At 36.0% G+C, this 22,500-nt stretch overlaps 13 non-coding genes across 13 annotated transcripts; all 13 read right to left on the bottom strand.

Moving 5' to 3' along the window:
- Positions 1-815: 815 nt before the first annotated feature.
- LOC128005505 (5S ribosomal RNA) lies at positions 816-934 on the bottom strand. Its single transcript, XR_008178155.1, has one exon. It is a non-coding gene; the product is annotated as a 5S ribosomal RNA (ribosomal RNA).
- A 508-nt stretch (positions 935-1,442) lies between these two features.
- LOC128009217 (5S ribosomal RNA) lies at positions 1,443-1,561 on the bottom strand. Its single transcript, XR_008180934.1, has one exon. It is a non-coding gene; the product is annotated as a 5S ribosomal RNA (ribosomal RNA).
- A 511-nt stretch (positions 1,562-2,072) lies between these two features.
- LOC128009215 (5S ribosomal RNA) lies at positions 2,073-2,191 on the bottom strand. The gene has a single exon (XR_008180932.1). It is a non-coding gene; the product is annotated as a 5S ribosomal RNA (ribosomal RNA).
- A 221-nt stretch (positions 2,192-2,412) lies between these two features.
- Positions 2,413-2,531, bottom strand: LOC128002961 (5S ribosomal RNA). The gene has a single exon (XR_008175695.1). It is a non-coding gene; the product is annotated as a 5S ribosomal RNA (ribosomal RNA).
- A 630-nt stretch (positions 2,532-3,161) lies between these two features.
- On the bottom strand, positions 3,162-3,280 carry LOC128009214 (5S ribosomal RNA). Its single transcript, XR_008180931.1, has one exon. It is a non-coding gene; the product is annotated as a 5S ribosomal RNA (ribosomal RNA).
- Positions 3,281-9,766: 6,486 nt separating this feature from the next.
- Positions 9,767-9,885, bottom strand: LOC128002960 (5S ribosomal RNA). Its single transcript, XR_008175694.1, has one exon. It is a non-coding gene; the product is annotated as a 5S ribosomal RNA (ribosomal RNA).
- Positions 9,886-10,243: 358 nt separating this feature from the next.
- LOC128009213 (5S ribosomal RNA) lies at positions 10,244-10,362 on the bottom strand. Its single transcript, XR_008180930.1, has one exon. It is a non-coding gene; the product is annotated as a 5S ribosomal RNA (ribosomal RNA).
- A 221-nt stretch (positions 10,363-10,583) lies between these two features.
- LOC128009212 (5S ribosomal RNA) lies at positions 10,584-10,702 on the bottom strand. Its single transcript, XR_008180929.1, has one exon. It is a non-coding gene; the product is annotated as a 5S ribosomal RNA (ribosomal RNA).
- A 2,583-nt stretch (positions 10,703-13,285) lies between these two features.
- Positions 13,286-13,404, bottom strand: LOC128005504 (5S ribosomal RNA). Its single transcript, XR_008178154.1, has one exon. It is a non-coding gene; the product is annotated as a 5S ribosomal RNA (ribosomal RNA).
- Positions 13,405-13,625: 221 nt separating this feature from the next.
- On the bottom strand, positions 13,626-13,744 carry LOC128009211 (5S ribosomal RNA). The gene has a single exon (XR_008180928.1). It is a non-coding gene; the product is annotated as a 5S ribosomal RNA (ribosomal RNA).
- Positions 13,745-16,321: 2,577 nt separating this feature from the next.
- LOC128005503 (5S ribosomal RNA) lies at positions 16,322-16,440 on the bottom strand. Its single transcript, XR_008178153.1, has one exon. It is a non-coding gene; the product is annotated as a 5S ribosomal RNA (ribosomal RNA).
- Positions 16,441-16,823: 383 nt separating this feature from the next.
- Positions 16,824-16,942, bottom strand: LOC128009209 (5S ribosomal RNA). Its single transcript, XR_008180926.1, has one exon. It is a non-coding gene; the product is annotated as a 5S ribosomal RNA (ribosomal RNA).
- A 514-nt stretch (positions 16,943-17,456) lies between these two features.
- Positions 17,457-17,575, bottom strand: LOC128009208 (5S ribosomal RNA). Its single transcript, XR_008180925.1, has one exon. It is a non-coding gene; the product is annotated as a 5S ribosomal RNA (ribosomal RNA).
- Between the last annotated feature and the right edge of the window lie 4,925 nt (positions 17,576-22,500).

Here is a 22,500-nt window from a genome sequence, read left to right as displayed (position 1 = left end):
AGAAACCACATACTCCCTTGTTTTCAGTTGTCGAATCTCACACAGTTTTCCTTTTATCATTAATCCTTCATCTAATCCATCGCACGCCTCCCTGTTTATCAGTGTAATTTCATATTCTTTTACTTGCCTTGGTCTGACTGCTAGAATCTTTCCTCCTCCAATCCTTTCGTTCACTGCTTTGATAATGTCCTCTGCTCTTGCATCTCTCTGATCCGCCATGTCAACAATTACTGTAGCCTCTTTAGAGTAAATCCTCTTGTTATAATCCATTCGTCCTTGTCCATCTCGTTGTTCTTTATCCATTTCTTTGTCTGTTAGCACTCGTCTTCCTCCTGCCATGTCCACTTCTTTGCCATGTAATCCATCCATTTTTCAAACAAAAGAAAAATTTCTCCCCAGACAGCAAACTGCTGCTGGGAAGTATAAAAACTAAAACAAACAAAAATCAATAAGTTGCAAAAGAAATAAATCTTTACGCAGATAAAACAAAACAAAAAACACAAGGTGAGCCTCTCTCACCTACTGCCTACTACAAACTGCCAACTCACTTCCTGTGTGGCTCACTAGCGTTGCCAGGTTGGTTTGGCCGTAAGCGAAGTTTGCTGCAAAGAGAGGGCTATTTAAAGACCAGCCAATCTTATCGCCAGTACATTATATAAGTAGGAAAGAAAACCCAAAAACTTAAAGCACCTGGTATTCCTAGGCAGTCTCTCATCAAAGTACTAACCAGACCTAAACCTGCTAAGATTCAGAGATCGGGCATTGACTCTATTTTATGGCAAAATTATTATAAACTAAGTGAAAAATGTCCAAAAAGCTTACAGCACCTGGTATTCCCAGGCGGTCTCCCATCCAAGTACTAACCAGGACCAAACCTGCTTAGCTTCCGAGATCAGACGAGATCGGCCAAAGCCAGGTTGGCATGGCTGTAAGCGAAGTCTGCTGCAAAGAGAGGGCTATTTAAAGAGCAGCCAATCTTATCGCCAGTACATTATATAAGTAGGAAAGAAAGCCCAAAAGCTTAAAGCACCTGGTATTCCTGGGCAGTCTCTCATCAAAGTACTAACCAGACCTAAACCTGCTAAGATTCAGAGATCGGGCATTGACTCTTTTTTTTTTTTTTTTTTTTAATGAAAGATTATTATATAATTCGTGAAATTTTCCAAAAAGATTAAAGCACCTGGTATTCCCAGGCAGTCTCCCATCCATGTACTAACCAGGCCCACAGCTGCAAATATTCAGAGATCGGGCATTGACTCTATTTTTTGGCAAAATTATTATATACTAAGTGAAAAATGTCCAAAAAGCTTACAGCACCTGGTATTAAGAGGCAGTCTCCCATCCATGTACTAACCAGGCCCAAACCTGCTAAGATTCAGAGATCCGGCATTGACTCTATTTTTTGGCAAAATTATTATATACTAAGTGAAAAATTTCCAAAAAGCTTACAGCACCTGGTATTCCCAGGCGGTCTCCCATCCAAGTACTAACCAGGCCCAAACCTGCTTAGCTTCCGAGATCAGACGAGATCGGGCATAGCCAGGTTGGTATGGCCGTAAGCGAAGTCTGTTGCAAAGAGAGGGCTATTTAAAGACCAGCCAATCTTATCGCCAGTACATTATATAAGTAGGAAAGAAAACCCAAAAGCTTAAAGCACCTGGTATTCCTAGGCAGTCTCTCATCAAAGTACTAACCAGACCTAAACCTGCTAAGATTCAGAGATCGGGCATTGACTCTTTTTTTTTTTTTTTTTTTTTTTAATGAAAGATTATTATATAATTCGTGAAATTTTCCAAAAAGATTAAAGCACCTGGTATTCCCAGGCAGTCTCCCATCCATGTACTAACCACGCCCAAAGCTGCAAATATTCAGAGATCGGGCATTGACTCTATTTTTTGGCAAAATTATTATATACTAAGTGAAAAATGTCCAAAAAGCTTACAGCACCTGGTATTAACAGGCAGTCTCCCATCCATGTACTAACCAGGCCCAAACCTGCTAAGATTCAGAGATCGGGCATTGACTCTATTTTTTGGCAAAATTATTATATACTAAGTGAAAAATTTCCAAAAAGCTTACAGCACCTGGTATTCCCAGGCGGTCTCCCATCCAAGTACTAACCAGGCCCAAACCTGCTTAGCTTCCGAGATCAGACGAGATCGGGCATAGCCAGGTTGGTATGGCCGTAAGCGAAGTCTGCTGCAATGAGAGGGCTATTTAAAGACCAGCCAATCTTATCGCCAGTACATTATATAAGTAGGAAAGAAAACCCAAAAGCTTAAAGCACCTGGTATTCCTAGGCAGTCTCTCATCAAAGTACTAACCAGACCTAAACCTGCTAAGATTCAGAAATCGGGCATTGACTCTATTTTTTGGCAAAATTATTATAAACTAAGTGAAAAATTTCCAAAAAGCTTACAGTACCTGGTATTCCCAGGCGGTCTCCCATCCAAGTACTAACCAGGCCCAAACCTGCTTAGCTTCCGAGATCAGACGAGATCGGGCATAGCCAGGTTGGTATGGCGGTAAGCGAAGTCCTCTGCAAAGAGAGGGCTATTTAAAGAGCAGCCAATCTTATCGCCAGTACATTATATAAGTAGGAAAGAAAACCCAAAAGCTTAAAGCACCTGGTATTCCTAGGCAGTCTCTCATCAAAGTACTAACCAGACCTAAACCTGCTAAGATTCAGAGATCGGGCATTGACTCTTTTTTTTTTTTTTTTTTTTTTTAATGAAAGATTATTATATAATTCGTGAAATTTTCCAAAAAGATTAAAGCACCTGGTATTCCCAGGCAGTCTCCCATCCATGTACTAACCAGGCCCAAACCTGCTAAGATTCAGAGATCGGGCATTGACTCTATTTTTTGGCAAAATTATTATATACTAAGTGAAAAATTTCCAAAAAGCTTACAGCACCTGGTATTCCCAGGCGGTCTCCCATCCAAGTACTAACCAGGCCCAAACCTGCTAAGATTCAGAGGTCGGGCATTGACTCTAGTAGGAAGTAGGAAAGAAAACCCAAAAGCTTAAAGCACCTGGTATTCCTAGGCAGTCTCTCATCAAAGTACTAACCAGACCTAAACCTGCTAAGATTCAGAGATCGGGCATTGACTCTATTTTTTGGCAAAATTATTATAAACTAAGTGAAAAATGTCCAAAAAGCTTACAGCACCTGGTATTCCCAGGCGGTCTCCCATCCAAGTACTAACCAGGCCCAAACCTGCTTAGCTTCCGAGATCAGACGAGATCGGGCATAGCCAGGTTGGTATGGCCGTAAGCGAAGTCTGCTGCAAAGAGAGGGCTATTTAAAGAGCAGCCAATCTTATCGCCAGTACATTATATAAGTAGGAAAGAAAGCCCAAAAGCTTAAAGCACCTGGTATTCCTAGGCAGTCTCTCATCAAAGTACTAACCAGACCTAAACCTGCTAAGATTCAGAGATCGGGCATTGACTCTATTTTTTGGCAAAATTATTATATACTAAGTGAAAAATGTCCAAAAAGCTTACAGCACCTGGTATTAACAGGCAGTCTCCCATCCATGTACTAACCAGGCCCAAACCTGCTAAGATTCAGAGATCGGGCATTGACTCTTTTTTTTTTTTTTTTTTTTTTTTTTTTTTTTAATGAAAGATTATTATATAATTCGTGAAATTTTCCAAAAAGATTAAAGCACCTGGTATTCCCAGGCAGTCTCCCATCCATGTACTAACCAGGCCCACAGGTGCAAATATTCAGAGATCGGGCATTGACTCTATTTTTTGGCAAAATTATTATATACTAAGTGAAAAATGTCCAAAAAGCTTACAGCACCTGGTATTAAGAGGCAGTCTCCCATCCATGTACTAACCAGGCCCAAACCTGCTAAGATTCAGAGATCCGGCATTGACTCTATTTTTTGGCAAAATTATTATATACTAAGTGAAAAATTTCCAAAAAGCTTACAGCACCTGGTATTCCCAGGCGGTCTCCCATCCAAGTACTAACCAGGCCCAAACCTGCTTAGCTTCCGAGATCAGACGAGATCGGGCATAGCTTTTTTTTTTTTTTTTTTTTTTTTTTTTTTTTTTTTTTTTTTTATTTAACTTATGGGATCAACAATACATATATCTTCCATACAACAATTTTGAATCAACATACAGAAACATCACTTCCTGGAGAAACAACATTATACTTTTCTAAAATGTGTCTTACATCTTTAGTAAAAATAGTATTAAACATTTCCATGTCATTCTTCCACTTAAAAAAATCATACAGGGTTTGTATGTAATTCTCAATTTCTGATTTAAAATACAGCCACAAATCCAAGACATAATTTTTGTTTTTTGCAATATTTCTCCTCTTCCATATGACCTTTTTTGCTAGAATTAAGAGTAAATTAATAACTTGTTTATTTTGACATTTATCGTTTAACCCCAACATAAGAGTTATATTCCAGCTAATTTCTTTAGTCGTTTTTCTTAAATCCCAAACTAACTTTTTTAAAACTCCAAAAAATTGACCCAATCCTTCACAAAGTAAAAACAGGTGTAAAATTCCTTCATCTTCTGTTTTACATACTTTACATATTGCATCTTGTTCCATTCCAATCTTACACAGCCTCATTTCAGTGAACATCACATTTTGTCTTATGAAATAATCCAAACATTCAAGATCTGTATCTAAAAACTTCCATCTCATATTCTTCCAAATGAGTCCTTCGTCAACTCCATTGAAGTGCCTTAACCAGAATTGGTTGGCAATAGGTTTTTTAAAAACAGAATTTACAAAAAAATGATAAAACATTTTCACAGTACATAAATTAAAAACCATCAATTTGTCCCCTCTTTTCAAAAACACATCCACTCTGTTTTCAGATTTTTCCTCATTCTGAATCTCCTCAACCCATTCTTTAGGTATTGCCTTCTTTACTTCTTCATATTGTTTTTTAAGAGTGTTTTCATTATATTCTTCTTTTGCTTCCTCCATAGCATCAATCAACACTTGTATGGGTAGAAACCCTTCTTTATACTCATATAACACATCCCTTACTTTTAAAAACCCTACTTCAATCCACTTCTTAAAATAAATCTCTTTTCCTTGTGAAACAATATTCTTATTTAAGAACAAAGGTTGGTTTAAAATCATTTCCCTTCCATGTGGTTTAAATTCAATTTCTGAGAGTAAAGAACTCCAAGCACTTAAAACTTCCTTATAGAAGTCTGGTATTCTCTGCATCATCCCATTCTTTAATTTCATCCATAAAATATTGTTTCCTATCTTCAAATTCCCACATATGTTTAAATAAAGTTCCATTGTTATTTTCCATTCACTTTTGTTTTCCTCATCCAAATACTTTTTGACTGTTTTGACTCTCATACTTTTTTTCTTTTGCTCAATATCTACTAGACCTAAACCTCCTTCTTCTACTGGACCAATTAGCGTGTTGTATGCAATTCTCGCAGGCTTTTTCTCCCATAAAAAATCCAAAATACATCTTTTTATCCTTTGTGCCGTCCAAAAAGGCATAGATGAAACAGACATAATATACCATATTTTGGACAACAATAAAACATTTACAATTAAAATCTTTCCTTTTAGATTTAAATTCCTGTATCTCCAAAATACTAATCTTCTTTCCATTGCTCCTATAATCTCTTCCCACATCTTATCTCTTGTATTTTTTTCCTCTTTTCCTAAAATTACACCTAAAATCTTCATTTCTTGTACTTCTTTGAAAGCAAAATTTTCTATTAAAACTGGTGATTTTCCGAATCTCATACAAACAGTTTTATCTTCATTTATTTTTGCTCCAGTGCCTTGACAAAATCTTCTCACTTCTTCCATAACTATTCCCACACTTCCAATATCTCTAACTATTACTGTCGTGTCATCAGCGTATTGAAATATTTTTTGTCCTTCTATTCCCCTCTCCAGTTCTATTCCCTGTATTCTTTCTTCTTTATTTATTACCATCCCCAAAGGTTCTGCTACCAAGGAGTATAACTGTGCCGATAGTGGACACCCTTGTCTTATTGAACGTGTAATTTTAAAAGGTTCTGTTAAAAAGCCATTGCATTTCACTTTTGTCATTGCTCCTCTGTATAAAATTGTTATCCATTTAATAAAATTAATTCCAAAACCAAAACGTTCTAAAATTGAAAATAAAAAACTATGTTCCACTCTGTCAAAAGCTTTTTCGAAATCAAGGCTGATTACATATCCACACTTATTTTCTTCTCTCATATAACCTATTAAGTCTCTTATACTACTTATTGTGTCTGCAATGTCTCTTCCATTTACCCCATATGACTGATTAGTCTTTATTATTGTAGGTAATACCTTCCTCATCCTATCAGCTAAGACTTTTGCTAAAATCTTTAAATCTGTATTTAGCATAGTAATTGGTCTAAAATTATTTAAAACTGTTTTATCCCCTTTTCCTTTATATATTATCTTCATTAGCCCCATTCCCATCATCTGATATAATTCACCTTTCTCAAAAACCTGATCATATACTTCTTTTAAAATTGTGCTTATTTTATCTTTAAAAGCCTTATAAAACTCACCTACCAGTCCATCTATTCCTGGACTTTTTCCTCCATTTAAAAGTTCTATAGCCCTCATTATCTCTTCTTTTTCTATTTCTTTTTCACAAAGTTTTTTATCTTCTTTTTCTACCTTGGCAGTAATTTGCTGTAATAAAAACTTTTTTTCCTCATCATTTATTTTATTTGTTCTAAAAAGGTCTTCATAGTAACATTTTATTTCTTTAAGGATTTCTTCTGTTCCCTTCACTGTTTTACCATCCTTCCTCTTTATTTCCTTCATTAGTTCTGCTTTTCCTTTACTTTTCTCCAAATTAAAGAAAAATTTTGTACACCTCTCTCCCTCAACAATGTATTTTGCTTTGCTTCTCATCATAGCTCCTTTACATTTTCCCTCCTCTATTTTCTTTAGTTTCTCTTCCAAGACTATTATTTTTTGTATATCTCCACTTCTCTTTTGTTGCTCTTCTCTTAATTCCATCCTTATCTCTTTTTCCTTTTTCCGTTTTACCCTCTGAACAGTTTTACTATATTTTATTGAAAATTTCTTTATTTCATATTTTACATTCTCCCACCATATTCTTTTATCCTCTACATACATCCCATCCTCTTTCTCTGTTTCTAATAATTTTTCTATTTCCAATTTATAACTTTCACTCTTTAAAAGCTCTGTGTTTAAAACCCATACTCCAGGTCCTCTCTCCTTTTTGTTAAAGTCTATCTTCAAAGAAACCATTTTATGATCACTCAAAACTGTATCTTTATAAAATATATCCTCAATAAAATAATCTAAATTTCTTGTACTTAAAATGTGATCAATCCGTGACTGACATAAAAAATTCCCTACAATTTGTTTTCTGGTAAACTCTCTTTTCTTTTCATTCCTCTCTCTCCACACATCCATTAAGTTATTTTCTTCCATTAGAGTTCTAAGTTCTTTTCTCCCCTCATCTGCTCTAAAAACCATCCCGTCTGCCAAATCTCTTTTACAAAAAACTGTATTGAAATCTCCTACCATCATTACTTTCTTCCACTTTTCTACCAAACCTCTTAATTCATTAAAAAAATCCTTTTTTTCTTTCACTTCATTTGGTGCATGCAAATTAAATATCACAAAGCATTCATCTTCATGTCTTATTTCAACTGCAATAGATTTTCCTTTCCCATCATCATATATTACTTTTACTTTCACATCTATACCTTTTCTTATTAAAATAGCAACCCCTCTTCCCATTCTTCCATCATCATTATTAAAAAATATTTCCCCAGCCCACCTCTTTTTAAAATCAACCATTACATCACCTCTCCAGTTTGTTTCTTGAAGTATTATTAAATCTTCATCTTTACACAATTCTTTAACCATTTCAAATTTTTCCCTGTTAAGTAAACCTCTTGCATTAAAAACAACAATACTTAATACCATAAAATAAGAAAATAAGTATTTAGGAATCACCATTGTTAACTTTCTTCTTCTTCCTCTTTTTCTTCTTCTAGGATCCTCAACACTTCAAATCTATTAACATTTTTCTTTATTTCCCTTTTAACAATTCTTTTCTTAGATGATTCTAAATTTGGTTTTACCTTTAAAGTCCTTCTTCTTACGAGTCTTCCCAAGTCCTTGCCACTCTTTTGATCCTCCAAATCACTTCCCACTCCAATACCATATGTCATTTCCATATTTTGGCTGCTTTCTGATGCAGTAAACTTGTCTTTTGTATTTGTAACTCTGTCCGCTGGTGTCCATACTACTTTGTCAATGCTTTCATTTTCTTCAGATTTTTGTCCTTCATTTTCACTTGCCAGTTCCTTATCATTCTCCCTCTCTTCCTCCATTGCTGCCTCCTGTTGCTCCTCTCTTTCACTTCTTTCTTTTGTTTCTATAGCCTCCTTTAGTATCCGCCCATTTTCCTCTTGCTCCTCTTCTTCCTCTTCCTCTTCATCTTCCTCTTCCTCTTCCTCTTCCTCTTCCTCTTCCTCTTCTCCGGTATTCATCCAGCATTCACATTTGTTCATAGTTTTAAAACAATCTGGGCACTTGACTGCTGTACAATCCCTTGCATAGTGACCTTGTTCCTCGCACTTGTGACATGTAAACTCTGGACAGTCCTTGAGGATGTGCTGTGGACTCATGCACAATCGACATGTTTTTACCTGTTGACTGTGTATAATCCTAAAATGTTGTGTTCCTTCTGCGGTCTCGAAGCGTGTACTGTAAGGTAATGAAGCCACTTCTCTCGGGAATTTTACCTTTACAAATCTGGTTCCATCCTCGATGTCCGTTCTCGGATAATATCTTCTCCTTATTTGTGATGTGGGGATTACTCTCCACCCTTCCAACTTGTCCAGAATGGCCGTATCTTCTAGGTAGACTGGTAAGTGCATAAAGGAGACCACATACTCCCTGTCTTGTAGCTTTTTAGTTTCACACTTTATTCCTTTAATTTCCAGTCCATTTAGAAGTTCATCACAAAGCTCTTCTTTTTCCAAAGTTACCTCATATAATCCATGTTGTTTTGGTCTTACAGCAAGGATTTTTCCTTCTCCCACCTTCTCTACTATGGATTTAATGATGTCTTCTACTCCTCCATTTTGTACCTCTGCTACATCAATGGTTATGGTTGCCTCCTTTAAATATACTCTTTGATTTTCAATTATATTTTTTCCACTTTCATCTCGCAAACCTTTTCTCAGTCCTTTATCCTGTTGTCTGCAAATTTCTGTGCCTTTATCCTTGCAGTTCCTTTTGTGTTCCTCCATTTTCTTTGATTGCTCTTTCCCCACACGAGAAAAACAAACAAAAAAGTCAAACAAACTAAAAATAAATACCTCCCAGACAGCTTAAAAGCTGCTGGTTAGCATTGAAACAAAAAACCAAACTTTCCAACTGTTATTTTGTTCACTCCAAACATAAATAAAACAAAAAACAAAACAAAAATGCAGAGAGCCTATCTCTCTGAATTGCTGCCACACTACTTCCTTAGTTGCACTCTAGCGCCCTCAGGTTGGTATGGCCGTAAGCGAAGTCTGCTGCAATGAGAAGGCTATTTAAAGACCAGCCAATCTTATCGCCAGTACATTATATAAGTAGGAAAGAAAACCCAAAAGCTTAAAGCACCTGGTATTCCTAGGCAGTCTCTCATCAAAGTACTAACCAGACCTAAACCTGCTAAGATTCAGAAATCGGGCATTGACTCTATTTTTTGGCAAAATTATTATAAACTAAGTGAAAAATTTCCAAAAAGCTTACAGTACCTGGTATTCCCAGGCGGTCTCCCATCCAAGTACTAACCAGGCCCAAACCTGCTTAGCTTCCGAGATCAGACGAGATCGGGCATAGCCAGGTTGGTATGGCGGTAAGCAAAGTCTGCTGCAAAGAGAGGGCTATTTAAAGAGCAGCCAATCTTATCGCCAGTACATTATATAAGTAGGAAAGAAAACCCAAAAGCTTAAAGCACCTGGTATTCCTAGGCAGTCTCTCATCAAAGTACTAACCAGACCTAAACCTGCTAAGATTCAGAGATCGGGCATTGACTCTATTTTTTGGCAAAATTATTATATACTAAGTGAAAAATGTCCAAAAAGCTTACAGCACCTGGTATTAACAGGCAGTCTCCCATCCATGTACTAACCAGGCCCAAACCTGCTAAGATTCAGAGATCGGGCATTGACTCTATTTTTTTGCCAAATTATTATATACTAAGTGAAAAATTTCCAAAAAGCTTACAGCACCTGGTATTCCCAGGCGGTCTCCCATCCAAGTACTAACCAGGCCCAAACCTGCTTAGCTTCCGAGATCAGACGAGATCGGGCATAGCCAGGTTGGTATGGCCGTAAGCGAAGTCTGCTGCAAAGAGAGGGCTATTTAAAGAGCAGCCAATCTTATCGCCAGTACATTATATAAGTAGGAAAGAAAGCCCAAAAGCTTAAAGCACCTGGTATTCCTAGGCAGTCTCTCATCAAAGTACTAACCAGACCTAAACCTGCTAAGATTCAGAGATCGGGCATTGACTCTATTTTTTGGCAAAATTATTATAAACTAAGTGAAAAATGTCCAAAAAGCTTACAGCACCTGGTATTCCCAGGCGGTCTCCCATCCAAGTACTAACCAGGCCCAAACCTGCTTAGCTTCCGAGATCAGACGAGATCGGGCATAGCCAGGTTGGTATGGCCGTAAGCGAAGTCTGCTGCAAAGAGAGGGCTATTTAAAGAGCAGCCAATCTTATCGCCAGTACATTATATAAGTAGGAAAGAAAGCCCAAAAGCTTAAAGCACCTGGTATTCCTAGGCAGTCTCTCATCAAAGTACTAACCAGACCTAAACCTGCTAAGATTCAGAGATCGGGCATTGACTCTATTTTTTGGCAAAATTATTATATACTAAGTGAAAAATGTCCAAAAAGCTTACAGCACCTGGTATTAACAGGCAGTCTCCCATCCATGTACTAACCAGGCCCAAACCTGCTAAGATTCAGAGATCGGGCATTGACTCTATTTTTTTGCCAAATTATTATATACTAAGTGAAAAATTTCCAAAAAGCTTACAGCACCTGGTATTCCCAGGCGGTCTCCCATCCAAGTACTAACCAGGCCCAAACCTGCTTAGCTTCCGAGATCAGACAAGATTTTTTTTTTTTTTTTTTTTTTTTTTTTTTTTTTTTATTAACAAATTTAAAATATTTCATTAAAAACATTGTACACATTTTCCACAGAAGCATAACAAACAAAAACAATAATTATTTGCCACAGGTTTGATAAAAGCCATTTCTCTAAACACCAAACACATTTATTTCACTTTACATTCAATAAATAACCTTTTATCTCCATTTTTCTTTTTGAAATACAATTAAGGCATTAGCATACCATGATACAATGTATAAAAACATTATAATAATAAATAATAATACAAATTTAAACCAAACATTGTATTCTTAGTCTACCTCCTCCTCCTCATCTTCCCTCAACACTTGAAATTTATTCTCAAACAAATGTTTCCCCTTATTGTATTTTTCCCTAAAATGTCTTTTTTTTCTGGCCACATTCACATTTGGTATTACCTTAAGGGTTCTCCTTCTTAATGTCACCCTTTTGTCCTTTCTATCATCCATTCTGTCCACTCCTTTCTCCTCTTCAGTTATCTCTTGCATTTCCTCCTCCTTTTCTTTTAGTCCTTGGTTCTCCATTTCCTCCAATGCCCCTTGTGTTACTTCCTGTGATGTCAATATTCCTTTGTCCATTTCTCCTTCCAGCCTTTTCTCTTCCAATTCCATTTCTTTCTCCTCTTCAGTTATCTCTTGCATTTCCTCCTCCTTTTCTTTTAATCCTTGGTTCTCCATTTCCTCCAATACCCCTTGTGTTACTTCCTGTGATGTCAATATTCCTTTGTCCATTTCTCCTTCCAGCCTTTTCTCTTCCAATTCCTTCTTATTTTCCACAATAGCCTCTTTATTCACACCATCCTCTTCCTCATTCTCTCCACCATTTTGTAATTCAGTTTCTTTTGACATTCGCCCTCCTACACCTTCTGACTCTTTATTTTGAATTTCATTCTCCATCCAACACTCACATCTTATGATCACCTTTCTGCAATCCGGGCACTTAATTGCATCGCAATCCCTTGCGTAATGACCCTGGCCATTGCACTGATGACATTTAAAATCTGGACAGTCTTTGAACACATGTCCCGGATTCATGCACAATCGACAGGTTTTAACCTGACGATCATGCATGATCCTGAAATACTGTGTTCCCTCCTCCGTATCAAACTTTGTACTGTATGGCAGAGACACTACTTCTTTAGGAAATTTCACCCTTAGGTACCTTGTACCATCCGCAATGTCTGTGCCTGGATACATTCTTCTTATGATGTCTGAAACAGGTGTTACGCCCCAATTTTGTAATTTAATTAAAATGTCAGAGTCCTCAATATAGGCTGGCAAATGTATGAAAGAAACCACATACTCCCTTGTTTTCAGTTGTCGAATCTCACACAGTTTTCCTTTTATCATTAATCCTTCATCTAATCCATCGCACGCCTCCCTGTTTATCAGTGTAATTTCATATTCTTTTACTTGCCTTGGTCTGACTGCTAGAATCTTTCCTCCTCCAATCCTTTCGTTCACTGCTTTGATAATGTCCTCTGCTCTTGCATCTCTCTGATCCGCCATGTCAACAATTACTGTAGCCTCTTTAGAGTAAATCCTCTTGTTATAATCCATTCGTCCTTGTCCATCTCGTTGTTCTTTATCCATTTCTTTGTCTGTTAGCACTCATCTTCCTCCTGCCATGTCCACTTCTTTGCCATGTAATCCATCCATTTTTCAAACAAAAGAAAAATTTCTCCCCAGACAGCAAACTGCTGCTGGGAAGTATAAAAACTATAACAAACAAAAATCAATAAGTTGCAAAAGAAATAAATCTTTACGCAGATAAAACAAAACAAAAAACACAAGGTGAGCCTCTCTCACCTACTGCCTACTACAAACTGCCAACTCACTTCCTGTGTGGCTCACTAGCGTTGCCAGGTTGGTTTGGCCGTAAGCGAAGTTTGCTGCAAAGAGAGGGCTATTTAAAGACCAGCCAATCTTATCGCCAGTACATTATATAAGTAGGAAAGAAAACCCAAAAACTTAAAGCACCTGGTATTCCTAGGCAGTCTCTCATCAAAGTACTAACCAGACCTAAACCTGCTAAGATTCAGAGATCGGGCATTGACTCTATTTTATGGCAAAATTATTATAAACTAAGTGAAAAATGTCCAAAAAGCTTACAGCACCTGGTATTCCCAGGCGGTCTCCCATCCAAGTACTAACCAGGACCAAACCTGCTTAGCTTCCGAGATCAGACGAGATCGGCCAAAGCCAGGTTGGCATGGCTGTAAGCGAAGTCTGCTGCAAAGAGAGGGCTATTTAAAGAGCAGCCAATCTTATCGCCAGTACATTATATAAGTAGGAAAGAAAGCCCAAAAGCTTAAAGCACCTGGTATTCCTAGGCAGTTTCTCATCAAAGTACTAACCAGACCTAAACCTGCTAAGATTCAGAGATCGGGCATTGACTCTATTTTTTGGCAAAATTATTATAAACTAAGTGAAAAATGTCCAAAAAGCTTACAGCACCTGGTATTCCCAGGCGGTCTCCCATCCAAGTACTAACCAGGCCCAAACCTGCTTAGCTTCCGAGATCAGACGAGATCGGGCATAGCCAGGTTGGTATGGCCGTAAGCGAAGTCTGCTGCAAAGAGAGGGCTATTTAAAGAGCAGCCAATCTTATCGCCAGTACATTATATAAGTAGGAAAGAAAGCCCAAAAGCTTAAAGCACCTGGTATTCCTAGGCAGTCTCTCATCAAAGTACTAACCAGACCTAAACCTGCTAAGATTCAGAGATCGGGCATTGACTCTATTTTTTGGCAAAATTATTATATACTAAGTGAAAAATGTCCAAAAAGCTTACAGCACCTGGTATTAACAGGCAGTCTCCCATCCATGTACTAACCAGGCCCAAACCTGCTAAGATTCAGAGATCGGGCATTGACTCTATTTTTTTGCCAAATTATTATATACTAAGTGAAAAATTTCCAAAAAGCTTACAGCACCTGGTATTCCCAGGCGGTCTCCCATCCAAGTACTAACCAGGCCCAAACCTGCTTAGCTTCCGAGATCAGACAAGATTTTTTTTTTTTTTTTTTTTTTTTTTTTTTATTAACAAATTTAAAATATTTCATTAAAAACATTGTACACATTTTCCACAGAAGCATAACAAACAAAAACAATAATTATTTGCCACAGGTTTGATAAAAGCCATTTCTCTAAACACCAAACACATTTATTTCACTTTACATTCAATAAATAACCTTTTATCTCCATTTTTCTTTTTGAAATACAATTAAGGCATTAGCATACCATGATACAATGTATAAAAACATTATAATAATAAATAATAATACAAATTTAAACCAAACATTGTATTCTTAGTCTACCTCCTCCTCCTCATCTTCCCTCAACACTTGAAATTTATTCTCAAACAAATGTTTCCCCTTATTGTATTTTTCCCTAAAATGTCTTTTTTTTCTGGCCACATTCACATTTGGTATTACCTTAAGGGTTCTCCTTCTTAATGTCACCCTTTTGTCCTTTCTATCATCCATTCTGTCCACTCCTTTCTCCTCTTCAGTTATCTCTTGCATTTCCTCCTCCTTTTCTTTTAGTCCTTGGTTCTCCATTTCCTCCAATGCCCCTTGTGTTACTTCCTGTGATGTCAATATTCCTTTGTCCATTTCTCCTTCCAGCCTTTTCTCTTCCAATTCCATTTCTTTCTCCTCTTCAGTTATCTCTTGCATTTCCTCCTCCTTTTCTTTTAATCCTTGGTTCTCCATTTCCTCCAATACCCCTTGTGTTACTTCCTGTGATGTCAATATTCCTTTGTCCATTTCTCCTTCCAGCCTTTTCTCTTCCAATTCCTTCTTATTTTCCACAATAGCCTCTTTATTCACACCATCCTCTTCCTCATTCTCTCCACCATTTTGTAATTCAGTTTCTTTTGACATTCGCCCTCCTACACCTTCTGACTCTTTATTTTGAATTTCATTCTCCATCCAACACTCACATCTTATGATCACCTTTCTGCAATCCGGGCACTTAATTGCATCGCAATCCCTTGCGTAATGACCCTGGCCATTGCACTGATGACATTTAAAATCTGGACAGTCTTTGAACACATGTCCCGGATTCATGCACAATCGACAGGTTTTAACCTGACGATCATGCATGATCCTGAAATACTGTGTTCCCTCCTCCGTATCAAACTTTGTACTGTATGGCAGAGACACTACTTCTTTAGGAAATTTCACCCTTAGGTACCTTGTACCATCCGCAATGTCTGTGCCTGGATACATTCTTCTTATGATGTCTGAAACAGGTGTTACGCCCCAATTTTGTAATTTAATTAAAATGTCAGAGTCCTCAATATAGGCTGGCAAATGTATGAAAGAAACCACATACTCCCTTGTTTTCAGTTGTCGAATCTCACACAGTTTTCCTTTTATCATTAATCCTTCATCTAATCCATCGCACGCCTCCCTGTTTATCAGTGTAATTTCATATTCTTTTACTTGCCTTGGTCTGACTGCTAGAATCTTTCCTCCTCCAATCCTTTCGTTCACTGCTTTGATAATGTCCTCTGCTCTTGCATCTCTCTGATCCGCCATGTCAACAATTACTGTAGCCTCTTTAGAGTAAATCCTCTTGTTATAATCCATTCGTCCTTGTCCATCTCGTTGTTCTTTATCCATTTCTTTGTCTGTTAGCACTCATCTTCCTCCTGCCATGTCCACTTCTTTGCCATGTAATCCATCCATTTTTCAAACAAAAGAAAAATTTCTCCCCAGACAGCAAACTGCTGCTGGGAAGTATAAAAACTATAACAAACAAAAATCAATAAGTTGCAAAAGAAATAAATCTTTACGCAGATAAAACAAAACAAAAAACACAAGGTGAGCCTCTCTCACCTACTGCCTACTACAAACTGCCAACTCACTTCCTGTGTGGCTCACTAGCGTTGCCAGGTTGGTTTGGCCGTAAGCGAAGTTTGCTGCAAAGAGAGGGCTATTTAAAGACCAGCCAATCTTATCGCCAGTACATTATATAAGTAGGAAAGAAAACCCAAAAACTTAAAGCACCTGGTATTCCTAGGCAGTCTCTCATCAAAGTACTAACCAGACCTAAACCTGCTAAGATTCAGAGATCGGGCATTGACTCTATTTTATGGCAAAATTATTATAAACTAAGTGAAAAATGTCCAAAAAGCTTACAGCACCTGGTATTCCCAGGCGGTCTCCCATCCAAGTACTAACCAGGACCAAACCTGCTTAGCTTCCGAGATCAGACGAGATCGGCCAAAGCCAGGTTGGCATGGCTGTAAGCGAAGTCTGCTGCAAAGAGAGGGCTATTTAAAGAGCAGCCAATCTTATCGCCAGTACATTATATAAGTAGGAAAGAAAGCCCAAAAGCTTAAAGCACCTGGTATTCCTAGGCAGTTTCTCATCAAAGTACTAACCAGACCTAAACCTGCTAAGATTCAGAGATCGGGCATTGACTCTTTTTTTTTTTTTTTTTTTTTTTTTTTTTTTTAATGAAAGATTATTATATAATTCGTGAAATTTTCCAAAAAGATTAAAGCACCTGGTATTCCCAGGCAGTCTCCCATCCATGTACTAACCAGGCCCACAGCTGCAAATATTCAGAGATCGGGCATTGACTCTATTTTTTGGCAAAATTATTATATACTAAGTGAAAAATTTCCAAAAAGCTTACAGCACCTGGTATTCCCAGGCGGTCTCCCATCCAAGTACTAACCAGGCCCAAACCTGCTTAGCTTCCGAGATCAGACGAGATCGGGCATAGCCAGGTTGGTATGGCCGTAAGCGAAGTCTGTTGCAAAGAGAGGGCTATTTAAAGACCAGCCAATCTTATCGCCAGTACATTATATAAGTAGGAAAGAAAACCCAAAAGCTTAAAGCACCTGGTATTCCTAGGCAGTCTCTCATCAAAGTACTAACCAGACCTAAACCTGCTAAGATTCAGAGATCGGGCATTGACTCTTTTTTTTTTTTTTTTTTTTTTTTTTAATGAAAGATTATTATATAATTCGTGAAATTTTCCAAAAAGATTAAAGCACCTGGTATTCCCAGGCAGTCTCCCATCCATGTACTAACCACGCCCAAAGCTGCAAATATTCAGAGATCGGGCATTGACTCTATTTTTTGGCAAAATTATTATATACTAAGTGAAAAATGTCCAAAAAGCTTACAGCACCTGGTATTAACAGGCAGTCTCCCATCCATGTACTAACCAGGCCCAAACCTGCTAAGATTCAGAGATCCGGCATTGACTCTATTTTTTGGCAAAATTATTATATACTAAGTGAAAAATTTCCAAAAAGCTTACAGCACCTGGTATTCCCAGGCGGTCTCCCATCCAAGTACTAACCAGGCCCAAACCTGCTTAGCTTCCGAGATCAGACGAGATCGGGCATAGCCAGGTTGGTATGGCCGTAAGCGAAGTCTGCTGCAATGAGAGGGCTATTTAAAGACCAGCCAATCTTATCGCCAGTACATTATATAAGTAGGAAAGAAAACCCAAAAGCTTAAAGCACCTGGTATTCCTAGGCAGTCTCTCATCAAAGTACTAACCAGACCTAAACCTGCTAAGATTCAGAAATCGGGCATTGACTCTATTTTTTGGCAAAATTATTATAAACTAAGTGAAAAATTTCCAAAAAGCTTACAGTACCTGGTATTCCCAGGCGGTCTCCCATCCAAGTACTAACCAGGCCCAAACCTGCTTAGCTTCCGAGATCAGACGAGATTTTTTTTTTTTTTTTTTTTTATTTATTAAAAATCACAAAATAAAAACATTAACAATACATCACCACAAATATTTAAACATCTTCCAGTAACAGAACTTCAAAACCAGTCCAAGTTTTAACAATGTATGGATTATTCCTTGTAAAACATTTTTCAAACATTTCCATATTCTCAAGCATTTTGCAATAGTCATATAAAACTTGTATTTCCTCCATCATGATCTGTTTATATAATAACTTTATCGCTATTTCTTTTTTCTTTTGTTTCATTATATTTCTCCTTCTCCATATTGCAAATCTTGCAAGCGTTAACATAAAATTTAGAGCATAGTTATTTTTTGTCCTTCCATTGAAGCCAAATAAAAGCAATGTATCCCATTCTTCCAATGTAATCTTGTCATTATACAGAAAATCACATACCATCTTTTTTAACATTTTTATAAAATCACTTAACTTTCTGCAATTTAAAAATAAATGTAATACACCTTCCTTTTTCTCCAAACACACTTTGCACATTTCATCTTGCGCTAACCCAATTTTACTTAAAATAATTTCTGTCATCACACAATTGTGTCTTAATAAAAAATCAAAATTTTCCAAAACCGGACTTTTAAAATTCAATCTTACATTTTTCCATATATTCGAAGCATCAAAATTGTCAAATAACTTTTCCCAATATTCTATTGCTTTAGGCTTTACAAAAACAGTCTTACTTAAACAGGTATAAAACATCTTAATGACACAATCATTAAAAACAATCTTATCATCCCCTGCTTTTAAAAAAACCTTTGGTTTTTCATTTTCGGTTTCTTTTTCATTATCCTCAATATTTTTAATCCAATGTTCTGGCAATGCTAATTTTAATTTTGTATATTGTTCTTCAATTTTCCCTTTGTTTTCTATATCTTCTATTTCCTCAAGTGAATCAATTATTGCTTGTGTAGGTAAAAATCCAGGTTTCACTTCATATAAAATGTCTTTTACTTGTCTAAAACCTACTGCGTACCAGTTTTCATAAAACATATGCTTTTTGCTTTTATTATTTTGATTTAAAAATAGGGGTTGCTGCAGGTACTGTTTTCTCCCTTTAATCTCTACGTACACATTTTCATAAAACATTTTCCAGCTTCTCAACAATTCTTTATAAAACTCTGGTATATTTTCTATCATATTATCCTTAAAAGCCATCCATAAAAAATCATCTCCTATTTGTCCGCATTTATTAATAACATAATTCATGACACTTTTCCATGGAATGTTGTCTTTGTTAAAAAACTTTTTTACTGTTTTAATTCTCATGCTTTTCATTCTCAGCCATGGATCTATTAGTCCTAATCCTCCATCTTCCACCTTTCCAATGATTGTGTTATATGCAATTTTAGATGGCTTACCATCCCAAAGAAACTTTAAAATCATAGTTTTTATTCTCTTATATACCCATATTGGTAAACTAACAACACTTAAAACATACCACATTTTGGATAAAAAAAGAGAATTCAAGACAAGGACCTTCCCTTTTAGAAACAGTACTCTCTGTTTCCAAAAATTTAATCTTTTTTCCATTTTGTTTACAGTTTCATCCCAATTTATTTCTCTAGTTTTAATTTCATCAGATCCAAGTGTAATGCCTAAAATTTTTATATTATTCTTTTGCTCTTTTAACTGCCAATTTCTTTTTGAAATGTCCACTTTTCCAATCTTAATATATTCAGTTTTTTCCTTATTTACTTTTGCACCCGAACCTCGACAGTATTTATCAATAATTCCCATAGCCTTTTCAGCACTATTAAAATCTTTTAAAATCAGAGTAGTATCATCTGCATACTGAAACAATTTTTGTTCTATTACATTGTCTTCTATTAAAAAACCTTTTATTTCTTTTTCTCCATTTATTGCTAAACCTAACGGTTCAGCAACTAAAGTATATAATAAAGCTGATAAGGGACATCCTTGTCTTATAGATCTAGATATTCCTATGAAGTCTGTTAAAAAACCATTTATTTTAAAACAACTAAAAATATCTGTATAAAAACATTTCATCCACTTTATAAAATTATTACCAAAACCAAACTGTTGAATTAAATCAAATAAATATTTGTGCTCAACTCTGTCAAATGCCTTTTCTAGATCTATACTGATTAAAAAACCATCACTCTTTTTCTCTTTTATGTACCAAATTAAATCTCTAATGCTTGTTACTGTATCCACTATATCTCTTCCTAATACGCCATATGCTTGATTAGTTGTAATGATGTGGGGAACTACTTTTTTAAGTCTATTCGCTAAAATCTTGGCCAATATTTTATAATCTGTGTTGAGCATACTTAATGGTCTGTAATTTTGTAAATCATCTTTATTCCCTTTCTTTTTATAAATTATTTTAATCATTCCCTTCTTCATACTCTCACTCAATTGTCCATTCTTAAAAATGGCTATGAAAAGATCTTTCAAAATAGGTATTAAAACATCTTTAAAAACCTTATAAAATTCAGATGATAAACCATCTAAACCAGGACTTTTCCCATTACTTAATTGCATTATAGCTTCATTTATCTCCTCTTCTGTTATATCACTATCACACATTTTTTTATCATCCTCTTTTACTTTAACTTTGATTTGATTTAACAAAAATACTTCATCTTCCTCATTAACTCCCTTTTTCTTAAATAAAACACCATAAAAATCCTTGACCTCTTTTAAAATCCCTTCTTTATCTTTTATATTTTTACCTTGCATTGAAACATTCTTTATTAAATCAGCTTTTTGTCTATTCTTTTCTGCATCATAGAAAAACTTTGTACTTCTTTCCCCTTCCACTGTATTTCTTATCTTACTTCTTATTCTAGCACCCACACATTTGTCCTCTTCCACTTTTTTAATTTTCTCTTCTAATATTACTATTTTCCTAATATCCGTATTTCCTTCAGTTATCTTTTTCATTTCATTTTCCCATTCTTTATTTAGTTCCCTTTCTTTAGCTCTTTTTGCTTTCTGTATTTTCTTAGAACATTCAATAGAAAAACTTTTGATATCTGATTTTATATTGTCCCACCACACACATATTGCTTCATCATATAAAACATCATCTACACTATTAATAATTAGGTTTTCCATTTCCATTTTATACAATTCGTTCTTTAAAAGCTGTGTATTAACCACCCATACACCTGGTCCTCTTTCAACTCCACTAAAATCCATCATTACATATAAAAAGTCATGATCACTCCCACTATACATTTTATAAAAAACTTTTGAAATAAAATGCTCAAATCTTCTGTCACATAAAATGAAATCTATTCTGCTTTGTTTTAAAATTGTATTTACCCACTGTCTTCTCGAATATTCTCTTTTGACTCTGTTTCTATCTCTCCATACATCTACAAATTTATGTTCAGCCATCATACATTTCAGTTCTTTTCTTCCAACATCAGCTCTATACACCATAAAATCTTCAACATCTATTCTTTCTAAAACAGTATTAAAATCTCCTATAACAATGACATTCTTCCATCCATTAATCAAAACACTCAATTCTTTAAAAAAAGTAACTCTTTCCATATCTTCATTTGGAGCATGTATATTACATATTGTTATTTCTTCTCCCCTATCCATAATTTTAACAGTTAAAATCCTTCCATTGTTATCTTTAAATAAAACATTCGTTGATTCTACTACTCCCCTTCTAATTAGTATTGCCAATCCTTTTTTCTTATTTAAATCATTACTGTACCATATTTCTCCATCCCAAAATTTTTTAAAATCATTAACTATTGTTTCATTCCATCCAGTCTCCTGTATACATAAAATATCACTTTGTTTTGTTAAATTTATTATATTTTCAAACTTCAGCTTAGATGACAGCCCTCTAACATTAATTGAGACCAAACATAAATTACTCATAATGAAATAAAAAAAAAAAAAAAAAAACACAAACCAAAACAACCCATCATCTATATATGGTCTCTCTTAATGTCTAGGAATTTAGATCTACTTTATCTTCATTTAGCCTTGCTCTGTCTTCTCTTCTTAACTTTTGTTTCTTTAATACTTGTTTAATATTTATTTCTGATACTGTTATCAATTTACGTCTTCTGTTCATAATGTCCGTTGTTCTGTTTTCAAGCTCAAGGTTAATTTAATCAGTTTCCTCATCGCTTACCTCCTCTTTATTCCACCCAGCTGCAATTTCACTCGTTGTTGCACATTCATTTTCTTTCATTTGTCCATCATTAGCAACAGTTTGATGTGTCTCAGTCTCCATTGTATGCACTTCAATTTCTTTATCTGCGTTGTCCTCTCTCCTCGTGGAGTCCTCCTTTCCTTGCTTACTTAAATCCTCAGAAATCCCATTCACCTCCTGTGTTTCATCTTTCCTTCTATTTCTGCTTGTCTCCTCCATGTGCTCCTGCACCTCTATCTCCATTTCTGCATTGTCCTCCTCTTCAGATTCACATGTACACCTCATCCATGTCTTTTCACAGCTTTTGCACCGTGGGGCTTGGCAGTCCCGCGCAAAATGCCCCTGTTCCAGACATTCTCTGCAGGTATATTGAGGACAGTCCTTTTTTTCATGCTCTGTGCTTGCACATATTCTGCAAGTCTTTAGCTGGCCGTCATGA

The sequence above is a fragment of the Carassius gibelio genome, chromosome B22 (genome assembly GCF_023724105.1).
Source record: "Carassius gibelio isolate Cgi1373 ecotype wild population from Czech Republic chromosome B22, carGib1.2-hapl.c, whole genome shotgun sequence".
In the NCBI taxonomy this organism is placed as follows: domain Eukaryota; kingdom Metazoa; phylum Chordata; class Actinopteri; order Cypriniformes; family Cyprinidae; genus Carassius; species Carassius gibelio.
Note: the sequence above shows the minus strand (reverse complement) of the source record. Positions and strands in the feature narration are given on the sequence as shown.